This window comes from Balaenoptera borealis (assembly GCF_965194805.1).
Source record: "Balaenoptera borealis genome assembly, chromosome: 5".
Classification (NCBI taxonomy): Eukaryota; Metazoa; Chordata; class Mammalia; order Artiodactyla; family Balaenopteridae; genus Balaenoptera; species Balaenoptera borealis.
In genome coordinates, this window is record NC_138862.1 from 118936448 (window position 1) to 118951083 (window position 14636).

Sequence of the window (14636 nt, forward strand, 5' to 3'; positions counted from 1 at the left end):
TGAGCTTTCCATGTTCATGGATTTCCAAAAGTCCTTTTTAAAAATCAAATAAGAGATTAAAACCAAAAGGAAGTTAATATTAGCAAATTATTTTGATGAGTTTTCTTTGTACTTATACTGTAAGTAATTAACATTTGGGGAAGTGGCCTATCAATTTCTGGAACTAAGAAAACACTCCTGCCTTCTAAATATATATAATTTAAAGCTCCAGATAATATTCTACTTACAAAAGTTTAACCACACTTCTTCTTATGTGTGCTTAATTGTGTATTAAAGAATTTGTAGCTAAATAAATATAGGGAGCATTATTTTTATTATATTAAAAATTTAATGATGGGAAGTGTGTTAATATTATGACCAGGACCAGAAGTGGAAAACCCAGGACTTTTCATTTTAAGCATGATTCTTTAACTTTTATTACATTCAGAAAAAGGATTTCATGTGATTTTTCCTTTGGTTATTTAATTGCAAAACTTAAATTGTCTCTAGTGTCACAAATGAATTGTGTTTATTAATTTCAAAACTTTCAAAAGGACATTTTTTAATTTAAATTTTTGCCATAGTTAAGCTCCTGACAAGCAAAGTTTAATTCTAGTTATTGTAAGGTTGCTAAGGGCTTTGAATTAATTTATCTAGTAAGCCCTGCTGTGAATGTAGCTGGTTACTTTTGAATTAGATATTAAGGACAGATAAAGTGATGAACCTGCTTGGCTTCTACTATATGAAGATTCATCATGTGTTGATTTCCACTGGCTCCCAGAAGTGAGGATGTCTAGAAAATAGGATCTGCTTAATGTTGTCGGAAATCATTTCTCTCTCACAATTGATATAGAAATTTTCTTTTCACTTTTAAACATGTTGCAAAAATGTGAGAATGTGGCCTTTTAGAGGTAACTACAGCTAATCATATCAAGGCTACTATATTACAGCCCACCTAAATAACTTGAGTATGTCTCAGTGTGCAATGCATGGGGACAGTGAATGTACAAAATTGCTTAAGGAAGTGCAGCGTGTACTTTTTTATTTTGGGATGAGGTGAGAAAATAGGTTTGAATCGACTCAAATAGTTACTCTACATCTCTTTGTACTAAGAATTCTGATAACTGAATGAATAGTTTTCTTGATCCATTTTAATGTTTCAGCTGGCTTTTCTGGGCAGGCTCGCTATTCCTTTCTTACTGTTGAACAATAAAAACATAAAATCACAAGGGATTGGATGTGAACACATTAAAAGTGATTAACAGAATTGAATTGAATTAGTAACCGGATGTCTAATGGCCTCTCATTAGAAACGACTAGTTTGGCTTAAAACTGTTTTCAAAACCCATTTCTATGGATAGAGTCGTTTAGATGGTCATATAATAAAGGAATATCATGTCATAAAACCAGGAGAAAAAGTTTCAAAGTATTTGTCTATGATGGGATAGATATATTGATAAAATATTAAAGGAGTAGTTAGAAAGATAGAATTTATAAATTTCAATGGCTCAAGTTGCAGTTTGGTATCCTCAACAGAGAACACTTCAGTGCAACATTCCATGAGCCAAATCTTCACCTTATGCTTGAAGACAACTTTCAATAGTATTAGTTTTCTAGAATAAAGAAAAACTACAATTGACTTCCATATTTCATGTATAATTCTGAAATGGCTTCTCGTTTCCACCCTGGTCTTGACTACAGTGATGGTGATAAATGAGTAGTTTAGGATATAAGTATTTCTTTGAATAAAAGGATTTTAGTTTTAATTCACAAAAAAGATTTGCTTTGTATAATACCCAGTGCAGAATCATGAACATAAATTATTTTCCCTCCTCAAAAAGAGAAGGTAGTCACTTTTATCTGCTGGTTTCTTAATGGACTCATCTGTTGGTATTGAGAACTCTTCTCAACTCAAACAGTATATTTCATTTTGCTTATTTTTCTCTTCTTCCCTAATCAAACTTAAAGCTTCCACTGAAGGAAAAAAGAGTTGTTTAAAAGAGATTGCTGGGCCTCACCCAAGATCTAGTAATTTAATCTGAGGGATTGAGGCCTGGGAATTGGCACTGTAAACAATTATCCTAGGCAGTGCTATATTGGCAAATGTTTAATAACTTGCTCCATGATAAAATGTGTATTTATATATATTATTATTATTATAAACTTTATGTAAAGACTATATATTGTACAATTTAAAAATAAACTATACCACATTCTTGATCGTAAATTCCACATAGCCAATTTATTCACCCAGAATGATTTCTTTAATTTTTGCTAAACTCTTTCACCTGTAGCCAAATATGGTTGCAGCTGATGAATGCATATAGTTCCAGCATAAATGTTGGTTGACATTGTTGTTTATGGTATGACGAAAATGAACCAATGAAGAAAATATTGGAACTCACTTGTTAGTTGATGGTGTCAATAACTTTTCTGCCAAATAGGATAACAGTTTTCAAATTTTGGAAGACTGCTTCTTCAATTTTATGTGTTATCCACAATGTAATGGATATAGACATGACACAATTTTAAGTTTAATCTGCATTAGACTGAATAGGCAACAAAAGCAACAAAATATAAGGCCTGTTTTGTGGCATTCTTCAAATTTCATGATGTAAACACTCCCACCTTGACAATTTCACTTTACCAATGTGATGCAGAGCTGAGAAGGGATGCCAGTAGTGCACAATTATGTATTTCTACCATAGTGGCGTGATGGATGTAAATGACCTGAAGAGCGAGATAACAGTAAAATGTGGTAAATAATTAGGAAGTGATGAATTTTGAGTATTTATTACCTTTACTTTAAAGATAATTTATTTAGATAACTTAAATATATTTAAGATAATTTATATTTAAAAACAATTTAATTGGTAATAGTGACTGCATTTAACGACTAACAATTTAAAAATTAATTTAAAAATTATAATCAGAAATATTAGAAATTTCTCAAGACAATAGATGGATATATAGACAGATTACTTTTAAAATGGATTGAACACAGATTACATACATGGGCATGTGTACGTTGCTGTGTATTTGTAATAACATCAAACTATAAAGAATAGAGTGTTTACCAAGTGCCCTGAAGGCACTTACCTTTGTGCTTATTGTTGTGGGAAATGCAGAAACTTAAGACATTGTTTTAAAAACTCAGGTCCTTGTAATATATTTGCATGAAAATGTTAAGATAATAAAGTGATCAATGCAGAATGAAGTGTTAAAGTATGGGGGCAGACTGGCAGCTCTGTGATGACTGTAAATAGTATGGAGAGTATCTTGAAAAGATGGAACTTAATTGGGAACCTAAAAAAAATCGTTAGTCAAACCCAGACATTGGTCTCATACCATAGAGGAAGGAAGAGCATAGCAAGCAAAAAATTTAGCTGAACAAACACAAAATTCAGAAGAAGTTTTTACCAGTTCTTTTCTTCAGATTTCAGTAGTATAATCCAGTCCATGCACAGTTAGAGGGTGTTAGAATTTTGTGTCTGCTCACAGGATCCTTAATTCTAGTCTCTTGGGGTGCATCTTTCACATTCTCCATCAGATCTGTTTCCTCAGTTCCTCCTCTTCTTGGTCCTTTAAAATCTTTGATTTTCCCTCACATGGCACCACTCGCTTCTGTAAAAGTTGGTCCACTTCTGCCCCTTCCAGCTGTGTTGGGCAACAAACCTTAAGTCCTGTAGAGTCAGCAAAGGGTGAATTAGGTTTTTTTTTTTTTTAATTTATTTATTTTATTTATTTTTGACTGCGTTGCGTCTTCGTTGCTGTGCACGGGCTTTTAGTTGCAGCGAGTGGGTCTTCACTGTGGTGCGTGGGCTTCTTATTGCGGTGGCTTCTCTTGTTGTGGAGCACGGGCTCTAGGCACACAGACTTCAGTAGTTGTGGTGCCTGGGCTCAGTAGTTGTGGCTCATGGGCTCTAGAGCACAGGCTCCGTAGTTGTGGCACACAGGCTTAGTTGCTGCATGGCATGTAGGATCTTCCCGGACCAGGGCTTTAACCCATGTCCCCTGCATTGGCAGGCAGATTCTTAACCACTGAGCTACCAGGGAAGCCTGTGAATTAGGTTTTGCATTGTTCTGTTTAATAACAAAATTTTTAAAAATTGTGTGCTGCAATCAAAGGTCAGAAGTCAAGCTAGAGGGAGGTAAGTAAATGTACTTTTACACGAGGTAGAGACATTCTCATAGAATGCAGATAAAGCAAGCTTTAATGAAATGACCCGCCACCCAAGATGTAGTAGAGAGGAGAGGGGAGATTCCTGACTCCTAGGGAAGGAAGGTTAAGGGTCATGGTTTCTCAACATGCCAGGCAGCGTTTATCACACAGAGGAAAGTATATGTGTGTCAGGCATTGCTCTGGCAGCCACATAGTTTCAGAAAGATGTGTCCTTGTTCATCTGGCCAGATGAGACTGTCTTAATACTCATCCTTCAATTTATCAAAATTTCATGTTTCCCGTATTATTTTCACTACGTAAGTATTGTTCACTCTTAAACCAAGTGGTACCCTATGATTACACTTTAAAATTATATAACTTTTTTCCTGGAGTGAATAATTGTTTTACTCTTCTATTTGTTTAATTTCTTTGTACCTCCAGCCAAGTCATCTGATGCTGTACAAAAGCTCTGTGTTTAGGTCTTCTGTTTTTGAATCTTTATTTACCTCAATCTTGATTTATACCCCCGTTTTAGTAGAACGTATCCTCCATTATCTTCTTGAGAAAATGTCCAAAGGAATAAATATATTTGGGAATTTGCATGTGTGAAAATGCTTTTATTCTATTCTCAGGCTTGATCATTAGTTAGACTGTATATAGGGTTCTAGTTGGAAATATCTTGATGCTGTATATATTCCATATCACTTGTGATTTGTATTTTTTTTTAAAGAACTTATTACTAATTAGAACAAATTACTAATATTATAAAATTTCACAATGTACAACTTAATACTTCTAAATTTATTATAGGGTGTAGTGAAAAGCATCTCAAATTCAACATATTCAAAATAGAACTCATTCTTTTCTTCCCTGCTCCACTCCTGGTTTTCTCATTCTTAATGAATGGTATCACCGTTTATCTAATTACACCTGTCAGAAACATAACCCGTATATGCAATTTGTCATTAATTCTTATCAGTGTTACTCTGATATGTTTCTCCAATACATCTACTTCTTTTCCTGTTACCTCTAGCATACTATTCCAAGACATCATTCCCTTTCACCCTCCAACATTTCCTAACTGATCTTTTTATATTCACACTTGTTTTCTTTCATGTTATTCTCTTCACTACAGCTAGATATATCCTTCTAAAATGCATATATGGTGATATCAAATTCTTACTTAAAATTAGTCTTCAGTGATTCCAATTAATCAAATTTATCCCAATAGATAAAGACCAAGACCTTGAGCAAGACCTAGAAGACCTTGTGTGACCTAGCTTCAACCTACATCTCTAGTCTCCTTTGGCAACATGATTCCATGACACATAACCATTGTTTCAGTTCCTTTATCTTACCATCTCCAAAGCAGCCACAGGGCCTTTGCACATGTTCTTTCGTAGGGACCACTGCTTAACCTTCTCCTCCTTGTCTGCTCCCATCTAATCTTTAATTCTTAGTTCTACTTTTACTTCTTCAGGACACCTTACCTAACCTCCTCTTTTAAATTTTTATAGAAAACTCTTTTTACCATATACCACAATTGTAATTTTTGTATCCTTTGTATCATTACTTCATTAATATCTGGCTTCCTAATTAGATGAAAAGCTCCATGAGGATAGGACTCCTGTCTCTTTTCATTCTTCACTGCATCCCTTGCATTTACATATGCCAGACACCTAGTACACTATAATTAAATACTGTTGAATAAATGAATGTTTTTTTCCCTTGCCTTCTCTTTTCCTTTGCCTTCCCTTTCCTACTCTACCATTTCATCTATCTTTCTTTTTCTTTCATTCTTGCTCTTTTCTGGGGACGTGGCCATGAATGATAAATAACATAAATTTTATTTGGATTAATCAACAAAACAAGCCAGATAAGATCAATAAAATAATTATTTAAAAATCTCTTTCAGTTTTCAAGTTATTAAAATGGTTACAATTACAGTAGGCATTGTAACAGCAGTATTTAATTTTGAAGTATATTTACTTGGAAATTTATATTCTAAAATATATTAGGGTTATAAAAAAAAGAAACTAAGGGTGTTATGAACTTTAACTTGGCAGTATTTTAAAAATATTCAAGATATTAGTTATTTTGCTTAAAAATAGTAAACACACTCAACCAAGAATGATCCATTCATTCCATGAGATCATTTCTTACTTCCTATTTCGTAATGAGATTTTTGTTCAGTTTATTTTAGGAAACCATCTACGTAACTCATGATTTAATAAACAATTTGTTTATAGATACATATAGGTGTACCTTAGCTTTCTACTTGAGAACTATGGATAGCATAATGTAGTATGCCTGGAAATGATATTTTGTGTGCTTCCTTATGGTACCACAGCTATAATCAAGGAGACAAATCTTTAGTACCTCCACCAACATTTTATTTGTGACTATTTTATTTTCTCATCTTTAAAATCCTGATTCACTGTCTATTGAATAATAGCTTTCTGAATCAGACTACGGATTGTGCTGCATTCCCAAAAGGCAAATTTGTGAGTTTTAGATAAATGTTACGTATTTTTTTGTTTAATTATCTCAAAACATATAATACAGCGGGGTGAATGACAGCTGCATGAGGATGTATATATTCAATAATCCTCTTGCTGGTTTTTGGCAGAGCCTGCTGTAGTTCCAGTCTCTTTGTTTACCATGTGCAAAAGACTGGATCAACTTTCAAACACTTTATTACGGTTTAATGGGGGAATCATTAGCAGATGAGTTTAACAGACCCAAATGCTGGAGACTCAGTGGTTTATTTTTCAAGATTAAAATAATGTCTGTTTCTAACCTTCTGTAGTTTAAAGCAAATTTGCATACAGCTGTATCCAGTTAAGTGCCTTTCAGACTTCTTGTTACATTAAGAATGTACAAGCATTAAGAGTGCTTGTAATACAATTGACTTTAGGCTGAATTTTACATTAATGGCCCCCTTTGTTATGTAGCTGGCATTAAAGGCTTAAGTACAAGAAAATCCATGTACAAAGCATATCGTTTTTATTTTAATTTAAACTCCCAAGAAATTTAGTGACTAAAACATCCGTTATGCCATTTGGAATAATTTTTTCCCCTAAAGCTCTTTGTAGCAAAAGACAAATGTTAGCAGAATCCCGAAATGCACAGTTACCTCAGGTTTGCTGGGAAAATTGATAAAGACGACAGTGATACAAATTGGAACCACAATGGCCAGGGGACACAAAGCTGATGGGGTTTGGGCCTCTCTTAGGATGCTGTTACGAAAAGGGCCATTAACATTGGCAAATAGGAAAAAAGCTGTGAGTAGGATGGTAACAAGTACAGCAAGGGAGATGGCGCAGGCTGCCAGAACAGGAAGTGATTTCAACCAGTCTCTAAGGGAAATCTTTTGGATAATATTTCTTCAACAAATACCTAGAAATTATGCTATTTATGTGACATCTACTTGCTTATTAATAGCTTTAATAGGAACTATTCAGTGTTAATAAAATCTCTACTTCTCTAGAAATGTTCGAATATCCTTGGTAAGTGGATTTTATGGTTCACTTTAATGTTATGACCCTGTAAAATATACTAGTCTGCATTTGATTCTATTCATCAAAAATTAGGCCATTACTATGCACAAGGCACTAGGCCAGGCGCTTTCCTTTCTTCGTATGTGAGAAATGCATTGAATATAATTGTGCATTTCTCTGATGACCTGGGATCTTGTAGTGCCTCCTGTCGTCTCCATTCTGAAGATTTATTCTCATTGAAAATCAGTTCAGAAGGGGATGGAAAAGGTGCATGAGATTGTACTAAACTGCATGATTGCCTCTGCAAATATATACCTTTGTGTTTGAAACTTTATATCTTTTATTTGCTTCTTTTTCTTAGAAGTAAAGTGCTGAGAAAAATGTGATTAATTGAGGGAACTGGATAGTTGAGTTACAAATAATTGAGTATTTATCACAAACTCATCCTCTCTATATGTCTTTGGTTATTCTTTAAAAAGAGGGTTTCTTGAAATCAATCTATCTGCTATAATTTGAGAAGTGACTTTTCAATGCCTAATGGATGAAAGATGAAAAAAAAAAAAAAAAAACAGATGGGAAGAAACTGAAGTTTGTGATTATACCTGTTGGCTGGGTAAGTATACTACCAAACCACTACTGAACTATAAATCCACTGGGAAGCAAATGAGTATCTGGAGAGTATGGCCAAAGAAAACATCTAGTAGAACAAATAAACATAGCTGGGACCTCCCAATAGGAGGGTGGAGAATAGCAACGTGGGAAGCTGGCCTTGCTTGGAAATCCCTGTGCTAGAAGTGTGAAAGGATGACACTTACTTTGGAAAATATTCCAGAAGGGCTGGATATCAAGATGTAACCACAAAGGACTTCCCTGGTGGTCCAGTGGCTAAGACTCCATGCTCCCAATGCAGGGGGCCTGGGTTCGATCCCTGGTCAGGGAAACAGATCCCGCATGCTGCAACTAAGAGTTCGCATGCAGCAACTAAAGATCCCATAGGCAGCAACGAAGATCCCGCGTGCCGCAACTAAGACCTGGCACAGCCAAATAAATAAGTAAATAAATAAATGTTGAAAAAAAGATGTAACCACGAGAAGCAGAGCAATGATTCACTCCTCATAATTAGACACAAAATCAGGGCTGGATCTGAAGGATAAGGTAGAAACCAATATCTGGGCTTTCAAACTTACAGGACTGCAGGGGGTGAACAGAAAATGCATATGAGTGAATTTGAGTGATGGAGACAGCGGCACACGGAGAGCTCATGCCTTGTCTACCAGGTGAAGAGGTTATCTACTGTCTTCATGTGGCAATGCAGGCCTGTGTGGCCAGATCTTACAATTTTTAGAGATATCAAAAATATAAAATCCTGACTTTAAAATGTTATAATTCACGTACAGAAAAAAAAAACCCGGAAAGTAGGAGTTTCAAAAAAAATTGATAGGCCAGATTTACAAGTCTTCCATATTTCTGCTGTATTCTTAGCATGACCTGCAAGGCCCTTACTCTCCTCACCTCCCATTGTGCTACCCCTTCATCACTTCACAATAGCAGCACTTGTCTTTCTTAAGTTCTTCAAGTGATTTTGCTTCATGAGTGCTCTTCAGTCTTCCATTTTTTGTTTGGTTATCTCTTATTCATCCCTGAGATCTCAGCAAAAATGTCACCTCTCGAGAAAGTTATACCTGATAACCCGCCATCCCAATTCCCCAAGGTTTTGTAAGGATTCCTTTCTTAGAACTTTGAAGTTTTTGTTTATCATACCTATCCAGTTAGTATTTGTTATTTTTTTGGTTGGGGAGCAGGGTTAGTGAGAGAGTTCAGTTATTTGTTTAATGTCTACTGTCTATTGAATTATAGCATCACAATTTTGGGAACTTGTCTGTTTTGTTTAATGTTGTTTCTCCAGAACTTAACATAATGCCTATATAGAACCTCAGGACATATTTACTGAATGAATCAGCAAACTACCCCCTGGGACAGCAGAACGTATATATTTCGTGTGGAAGGGCACATGAGATCTCTCCATGGTCCTGAAAACTATTTGTGAAAAGACATGGCCACTTGATTGAAACATTTTAGGTAGGGGGAAGTATGGCGCTAGCAGCAACTAATAACAACTGACCAAGAAAGGAGAAAAGATGAGAGAAGAAAAGAGGACTAATATAAGAAACTAATATTTACTGTGACTCTTTTACATATGTGATTCTCTGCTTTACATACATAATCATAATTAATCCTCACAACAGCCCAGCAGCATAGATATTTTTACCCTTATTTTGTGGATGAGGAAACCAAGGCTTAAAGAGATAGTTTTCAGAAGTCCCAGGTCTCAGAGGTGACTGAAATGATATACCAACAAAAGTTTGTTGGACTCCAAAGTTTACTTCATTAATACAGGAAGCTGGGTCATGTGGATTGATAGAACTTAAATGCTTCATGGCTAAAGGAAGGATTAGTTTTCTAAATTCATATAAGAGGTTAAATCTGTATGTATGGGAGAAAAAGACAGCAAAGTTTGTGAATCAGCCTGGATCTATAGTATGTAGCAAACAATTGACAACACTTGTTTTTCCAGGATGAGTTTTGAAAGATAACAGCTTCTTTCTAGTAAATAATGACCATACTGCAGTAACATTCGTTTTTCTTTTTTTGCTGTTGTTGAGCAAAGAACTTTTATTTATTTATTTTATTTTATTTATTTATTTATTTATTTTTGGCTGTGTTGGGTCTTTGTTTCTGTGCAAGGGCTTTCTCCAGTTGTGGCAAGTGGGGGGCACTCTTCATCGCGGTGCGCGGGCCTCTCACTGTCGCGGCCTCTCTTGTTGCGGAGCACAGGCTCCAGACGCGCAGGCTCAGTAGTTGTGGCTCACGGGCCTAGTTGCTCCGCGGCATGTAGGATCTTCCCAGACCAGGGCTCGAACCCGTGTCCCCTGCATTGGCAGGCAGATTCTCAACCACTGCGCCACCAGGGAAGCCCAATATTCGTTATTGAAAGCAAAAGATGTCGCTCTTTATATTCAGATGTCACATTTTGACAAAGTCTAATCCTGAGAAGAAAAAGTAATAATCAACTTCATGATTGTAGGTTTTTCTTTGTGTTAAAAAGCACCTAGAAATGTCTGAGAGGTGTATTCTGTACCCTGATGATCTTAATTATCTGAATTATTCCTCCAAATATCTTTATTCTGGAACTGGTGATGTACTACTTGTAAGGGATAATCACAATACCAAACATGTATTTATTTGCACTTGCAGAGTGAACTGTTTAGCTGTGCACAGGGGACTCCTTTGGTATACTTATGAGTGGAGGTGGGGATGGGCCTTTGATGAATGGGTTCAGGTACAAGACCACTAATCTCAGAGGGGTGGAAGAGAGAGAAAAACATGATGATGACCCCAAGCTGAGCTAAAAGTGAGTCCCAGTGACTGATCCAAGGACATAGGGGAACCCTACAGTCACACCTACCACTTCCAATCATGGGAAGGTCAGAGACAGGAGATAGATGTTTACGCTTAATGCCCCATGCATGTAGCATTACTCTTCTGGGTTGTTCGGATATGATAGGTAAACATCCCTGCTAGTCATTCCCTTATATATCCTTTTTCCCCTTTGAAGACCTCCACCTCACTGTATCCTATTGCTGCTCCCTTCCAGCTGCAATTTTATGTACTGCATAAGAATAGAAACTGACTTAGCCTGGGCTCATTATTGCTGGGAGTGGAGGAATCATAGAAAACATGAGGGTACTTGATAGTATCCAGGCACACTTAAAATTTTTTAAAAGTTTCTACTAATGAGTAATAATAAGCTTCCCTCATTTAATACACCATGAGGCTGTTCAGATTTAGTTTTGAGAATCTGTTAAATTGTTCTTATTTCTCACTTGTTTTAGAACACACACACAATTTAGCCTTCAAAGGACTAACTAAAACATGGACGAAACCTGCTGATATATTTAAGTTTTCCAGAAATAGTAGTTTCTTTGTGTCTCATTATGTACTCATTTAATTCTGCAGTTTTTCCTTAATTTCTTTCCAATGAAAAATGATAAAGATGTAAGCCTTATAGGCATGAAATTATGGTCTCTGTGTTAGGATTCTAACAAATAGCTATTAATTTCATGGCATAGAAGGTGAAGAATATGGCATAATATCTTATGTTACCTTCTGTTTATTTCAATCTGTGAAAGGTAATGAATATGGTATACTTTTAAAGCAGATTGCTTTTCAAGTAGATTTGACTGTGGAAAATGAGACATGATTTCCAAAGTTGCCATTCTAAACATGGCATGTTCACGAACATGATCTAGAGTGAACATTAGGGTAAGGTAACCATGGGGCTTTAGAAGTAATGCATTAGAGAAACAAGCAGTGTTAGCGTAAGCAAAATAAAATCTGTCATCCTTCTGTGATTTAGAGCTGCTATAAATAGAAACTGTTTAAAAGGTGTTATTTAGTAGTTTCCATTATGCAGCTGTCTATTTAAATCATTTAATTTTGGCATCTAATCGAACTCCCAGTCTCCATCAGAGATAAATAAGAAACCATATGTGAAGGCATCTGTGGAAATCTTCCTTTTATTTATGACAACATTAAAGTAAGACTCTGATGTCAGTTACTTAACAATAATAGACGTTCTTTTGCACCTATAGCGCTGAGTTACTTGGGCATATCCCTCAGTGGTATCTTATACCTACTGCTGCTTGCTTCATTATATACAGATGCACAGCAGTGGAGACAGTAATAGTCTTTCTTAATTAAATAAAGCTAAATGTTAATTAGTTCAAAAAATTGATTTATTTTTAGTGCCTGAAACTTTTCATACTGGGCCTTTTGCTTTTAAAGAACAGGTTGTATTCTCATTTAGAACTTTACATTTCCCCCCTTTATTTTGGGTTTGTATTTGGAGTCTTGTGGTGGGCTCTAATCGTCATAGAGAAATTATAGGTCTACAGATGTTTTCAAGATGTTCCTCTGTCAGTAGCAGATTATCCCCTGTAGCAAAATCTCATTAAAGTGCAATTTACAGAGCTCTGCTGATGTTGCCATCAACCAAAATTAAAGGCATTAATTTTTCAAAGTTCACAGAAGTCCTTACATAAATGATGTAGCAGTTTGCAAGAACAATTTACAGAAGTGTTATTTGCAGAATTAACCTACATTAACAGAACAAATGTTGTAAGGGCGGAAGAAAGGGCTGGGCAGTGAAATTGCAGCTGTTCCCATTTTATATTAGGTGCTTGATGTAAAGTGTTGAAATGTAACAATGACTGCTTGCTGGGTGAAAAGTTGAGAAGGGAAAACAGGAATTTGAACGACCTCACTAAAAGAGTTAAGCTTACCACAGAGTGATCACCAGTTGGAGACACCCAGTGAGACCTTAAATTCTACTTTGAAACATCTGTAGTCAATATCTTTTAAAATATTCTCATTTAGAGAATGAGTTTATGTAGCTCATGTTGTGAGTATTTCTCTTCAATAAACTGCTAAATGTCTGAGAATTTATTATCTGTACCTCAATGATCCTAGCTAAGTTATATGTATAGTGGTGTTTGTGGCCCAAGGTATGGAGGTGGGACTCTTTCCTGGTAGGAGAGGTATACTTTTTTCTCTCATTATTGTATGTCTTTTCCCTATGCTCGATTTCCTCTAACAAAATCTCGATTACTGAATTTAAAATATCACAGTTGAAACTTCAAAAGAATTAGAAATTTCAGAGATTAAAAACAGAAAAAAAAGACTACTCTTTGGAAGTGGTAACTAGTTGCTACCACATTCGTTTCAGAACAGAGGGTACAGTTCTTAAAACTCATTAATCTTTACTAGTCTTTTCCCTTTCATTACATTAGTTATTTCAGCCTGGATTGGAATCTCATTGTGTAAATGAGAGAGCTCATCCATCACACCTGGTCTCAGCCACTCTTTCTCTGTAAGGCTCATTCTTTCCCAAGATCCCAGGGATGGGCTTACTTTATTTCAGGAAGTCTGGCTGATGCTTGGTGATTAGAGTGAACTTTTGGGATGATATCTGTGCTGGTGCAAGGCTGGTTTTGACAGTTCACGTCAATGGCAAACACAAGCTGTTTCTGTTTAGTATCCAGCCACTGAATGTGAAATTGTGGTCCCAGTGAACAGTCGTGCATATCATACAATCGCCCCACAAATGCTCTTACAGCCATATCAATTCTTGAGGTTTGACTTTTTCATGCACGCCAGGCTCCGTTTGCTTTGTCTGAACTCTCTCTGGATGTACACCCGGTTTGATTACGTAGTTGTTTTTTACCCCCTGTGAATCTCAATAAGTTCATGGACTTTTGTCAAGAAATTCACCTCTGGTGAGTTAGTATGATAAATGTGTCTTTCAGAAATCTTAAAAAATATTCAACAAGCAACCCAAATACAAAATTTTAAAATATAATTGAAAAGTATACAAAATTAGAACACTGGGGGAAATTTGGAAGGGACACACTTGCTTTTGGTGGATATGAAATTTAGGAACTTGTTCATAAATTCTGTTGTTTGGGAAAGTTTCCTATTTAGAAATGACAGTTCCTTAAGGGACCAGGTGGAATATATGTCCATTGGCCTTTCTGTTGAGATTTTCAAAGAGGATATCAATTATGTTCCAGAATGATGAGGCCATCTGTTAACCAGGGGCTGATTTCAAATCATCAGATAGTGGTAGGAACATTAAGCCTTGCTAATTTGCATAGTATCATTATCTCTAATACAAAAAATACATTTGGGAAAAAAAGTGTATTCTCTGGTCCATTCAAGTATGAAGATATCCACTTGGGTATGGTGCAAACCCTGTAATATTTACAACTGGGAAAGCCTACAGAAATTACTCATGTCTGCCTTGACATAGTGAAGGCAGTAATTGTTACTTTATTATCTTTTGGACAATAAACGTGAGAAACACACACAGTTGGACCATGAATTTGATTGACAGCCCTAAGTCCTAGTCAAAAATATTCTTGAATTTTACTCTAATG